Raw genomic sequence first — 4,403 nt, 5'->3', positions numbered from 1 at the left:
GAGAGGAAACTGATGTTTGCCAGAGGGGAGGGAGGTTGCGGGGCTGGGTGAAAAAGGTGAAGGGACCGAGAAGTACATATTAACAGTTAGAAGGTAGTCATGGGGGTGTATAGTACAACATAGGGGGTCTGGTTTACAATATTGTAGTGATTGTGTATGGGGGTAGATGGGCACTGGAAATAACAGGGGAAACATTTTGTAAAGTATACGATTGTCTAACCAGTATGTGATATACTTGAAACTAATACAAAATAATATTGAATGTAAACTAAAAATTTTTTTAAATTAAATAAAGACTTAAAAAAAGAAGCTAGAAAGGGGAGAACAAATAGACGCCACAGAAGTAAAGGAAAGATAACAGTAAAGCTCTTTAGGGGCTTGGATGGCAGCGGCAGCTGGAAACAGGATGCCCTGCGAGGAGGAGGGGCCCGGGGGAGGCAGCTGCGCAGCCGCCGCAAGCCCTGACCAGTACACCCAGGGCTCCTCTCTCCAGGCTGTCTCTGGTGGGAGTGAAGGCCTTGGGGAAGGTGGGCTCCATGGTGACACATGCACACAGGAAGCCGTCTTCCTTCTGGCACCTGCTGCGGAACCGTTTGTGAAGACGATAGCAAAAGATGCCCCTGCTGTGCTCAACTAGGAAAGAGGAAGACCCTTCAGAAGAGAGATGTGGATAATGCAATAGTCGCTGCGGATGAATTTGCTTTTCTGGAAGATGCTTTTGGTTTGATTGCTGATTTGGGCACTTATGTGAGCCTTCACCTGCAACCTTCAGCTAGAATCTGCAGACCTCAGCTTTAGAAAAAAGAATCTTTGGAAAATCACACTCATACTTTTCCTGTTCTAACTTCACCTAAGCCAGAATAAACAGAGACCTTGTTAGTTTTTCTGTACAAGGTCTTCCACAGCTCTGCCTCCCTGGATGCAGGTGCTGCTGCTTGAAGTGGAGACAAAGAAAATGATTTGTGCAGTTTGCTTAAAGAATGATAGGTATGAGAATAAAGGACTCTGATCAACTTCAGAAAAACAAGAAAGAGGAGGGAGAAAGGAGTCATCTATGAAATAGAAAATAAAATAAACCTAAGCATAACTATTTGAAAAGATTAATAAAATTTATAAACCCCTAGCAAAATCCATCAAGAAAAAAGGAGAAAACACAAATGACCAAAATCAGAATAAAAGAGAGGATATCAATGACCATTAAGGATAATAAGGGAATACTATGAGCAACTTTATGCCAATATATTTGACAACTTAGACAAAAGAGACAAATTCCTGTTGGGAAATGCCCTGTCTTGTTTCAGGAACTGTAACCCTGCCAACAGGCTGGAGGGCCCCAAGGCTGGAAATAATCAGGAGGCCTTGGAGAAACAGGCTCCTGAGGAGACATAGCCTGTCTCTGCTGGCAGGGGCGTAGCTCCTGCCTCTCTGCTTTGCCATGGATGATCGGTTATCAAAGACAGGTAAGTTACCTTGAGCTGAGGTATACTAAGACAGATGCCAATCGCATATTGGCAGCAGATAAGAAATTGGGGGATACAGAGAAAGGGCAAAAAGGTCCACACCCCTTGGCTCAGCTTGGACATAGCTGGAGTCCACCTTCTATCCGAAAGAAGTCTCCTTGTCTCTTGGCGGCTCCCTCCCCCATGCCTGGCTCAGGCTTTGAAACAATACCACGGAATCAGTCCTATACCAGATCTGGAGTTTCCCTGGGAAATCAGGCCTAAAATTCAATTCTTTGAGTGTGCTTTGTTCGTCCCTCAAAAACTCTAGCCAGCTCATGCTGGGAAGAAAATTTACATTATTCACCCTTGGGCACTGTTATGTTTACTATGCTCTCATGTTTAGTCATCTCTCTTGTTTACTAGGCTCCTCTTGGACGCGTGTAAATCGGTGTGTTCCTGCCATTTGCATTCCTCAAAACATCACCCACTCTTTGTGAACATTAACATACGGATGTAATGAGATAACCTGTGCATACCTGTTAATCTAGCCCCACCGATAACCTTTGCAATAAAAGCCTTTGAACAAGCAGACCCGGAGTTTTCCCCACTAGAGGGATGTGCCACATCCCCTCTCCTGGCAACAGAGAAATGCTTGCGATGACTTGTTTTATTCCCCTCATCCATGACAACCCCCGGACGGGCTCTGTGGGATTCAGAGTCCCCGCTCCCATCTCAGCCGGCCCCAGATGGCATCCCTCAGATCCGGGAGTGCCGCGACCCCCGTGACAGGCTCTGTTCCAACGACGCTGCAGTTGTTGCCCCGGCCTGGGACAAGTGGCGACCCTAGCGGTGCTCCCCGCGGTGGCGCGCCCTGTCTCGCAGCCGTGCAATGCAATAAATTCCTTGCAAAAATAACACATAAGTAGAATATCTCCATAGCACCATATATATTAAAGGATTTGAATTTATTATCAAACTCCCCCCACCACCACTGCATACACACACGTAACAAATAATGTCGGGTCCCAGTGGTGGTATTGGTGAATGCTATCAAACATTGCAAGAAGAAATAATACCAATTTTATACAACTCTCAAGAAAATTAAGCTTATTTTATAAGTCCATCAGAACCTTGATCCTTAAGCCTTACAGACATTACCGAAAGAGAAAATTATAGATCAATATCTCTCTTGAATGCAGACAGAAAAGCTCCTTAACAGAGTGTCAGCAAACCAAATACAGTAATATGTACAAAAATAATGCATACTGCAAAGTGAAATTTAGCCCAGGAATTCGAGGGTTAACATTTTGATGTTTATCAGGATCCTTTCAGGATCTTTGCTCCTTTGTCAGCTGGGGTTATCCATGTCTCTGCCTCAGCTCTGTGTGGCCCAAGACTGTCCTAAGGAAAGGAAAGGCCATGTTTGACCCTGATGCATCCTGGGCCACTGCAGAGTGTTGCTCACTGGGTTGCACCTGGGCCTGCTGGGCTCCCTCGTGGTGCAAACTGCCTAAAATCCAAGGGGCGGGAAATGGGTGTTCATAAGCTTGCAGGGCTGAGCCATCTGGCCCACTGACAAGGATGCAGAGAGACTAGTGGGGAGAGAAGGTGCAGGTGGCTGGGGAGGTGCAGGCAGCCTACGGGAGAGGGGCCACAGATCCACCTCAGCAACCGGGACCAGCTCAAGCCTGGGACCCACCGCCCCTTCCCAGCTGCCAGCTGCTCTGTCAGAGCTGGGCTGCCCCAGGCAGGAGCACAGGAAGATGGGAGGGGCAAGAAAGCCACACCTCTTTTTATATAACGTTTCATATTTAACTTGGTCATGAATTCATAAACACGTATTTTGTATCTAATTTCCTACCTCGTACTGTTTGCTATTTCCATTTGCTATTTCCTTGTGCTATTTGGACTGAATGTAACAGAGACAAAAAAGAACTTCACACTCTCAGGAAGCTGACCTTTTGAAAGCATAAACATGACAACACTGCTAAGGCTAAAACTTTGGATGGGCTCTGTATGGTATGTGGAGGTGGTCTGGCTCCCTCACCCAGATATGTGGGTAACCGGAGGGAGCAGCTCCTCACAACCTTGGAGGAGTCTGACAAAGCAGTGTTCCCACAGGCTTTTGCCCAGGTCGCAAGGCCTTGAGCCCCAGGTGCGATAAACTACCCTGTGGCCTTGAGTAGGATCGCATGCGCAGCTCATGATAGTTAATTCACCTTCTGGCCTGAATGCCTGCCTGCTTTGTTTGGGGCTAGTGTAAAAGGGATAGGAGCTTTGGATGGTGTGGGGAGTCGGGGCACCAACTTGGACACAGGCTTGTGGCCTGCGTGACTCTCTCCACACGGGCTCATGGCCTGTGTGCGGCTTGGATAGAGGTTTTGCGGCCTGGGTGATTTCCCGGAACCAGGCTTGTGCCTGTGTGACTCTCCCGAATAAAGGCATGTCAAGCATCCCCAAGGCTCCGCGCATGTTCTTCTGTCTACCTGAGCCCCAAGCAGACCTGTCCAGCCCAGAGAGGCTGCAACACAGGCTCTCAAGTTCCCTGAGGAAGAGACAATTGGGCTGAATCCTCCTGGATGAGAAGTTGCTGACTTAATCGTCCCCTGAAGACGCAAGGGCAAAGCCAGAGCTTCCTGCACAGAAGGAAAACAAAGGCAGGAAACACCTGTGTTTTTCAGGAACTAGAGAGGTCCTCTGGGTGAGACCTTGAAGGGAAGTTGGAGAGGTGCGGAAAGGCCAATCTTCACAGGTTTTAGAAATTGGTATTTATGTGAGAATTGCATTGCAGAGGACAGATACTTACATAAGAGCTAAGATTCTTTAATAGTCAATCTGGATCCAGAAAGGCCATTCTGGGACTCAGATCTACAAACCACCACAAGAGAAAAGGTCCATCTAGTGCCGAGTTAGCAAACATTTGACATAAATCAAGAGCACCGAGCACCATCCATCTGAGAC

At 47.3% G+C, this 4,403-nt stretch overlaps 1 pseudogene; it reads left to right on the top strand.

Moving 5' to 3' along the window:
* The first annotated feature begins 382 nt into the window (after window positions 1-382).
* On the top strand, window positions 383-2,289 carry LOC129074928 (DNA polymerase epsilon subunit 4-like; annotated as a pseudogene).
* Window positions 2,290-4,403: the final 2,114 nt, after the last annotated feature.

The sequence above is a fragment of the Pteronotus mesoamericanus genome, unplaced genomic scaffold (assembly GCF_021234165.1).
Source record: "Pteronotus mesoamericanus isolate MK-2021 breed Mesoamerican mustached bat unplaced genomic scaffold, CSHL_Meso_final contig_502, whole genome shotgun sequence".
NCBI lineage: Eukaryota > Metazoa > Chordata > Mammalia > Chiroptera > Mormoopidae > Pteronotus > Pteronotus mesoamericanus.
The sequence above is the reverse complement of the archived record's forward strand: the minus strand, read 5'-3'. Positions and strand labels throughout refer to the sequence as shown.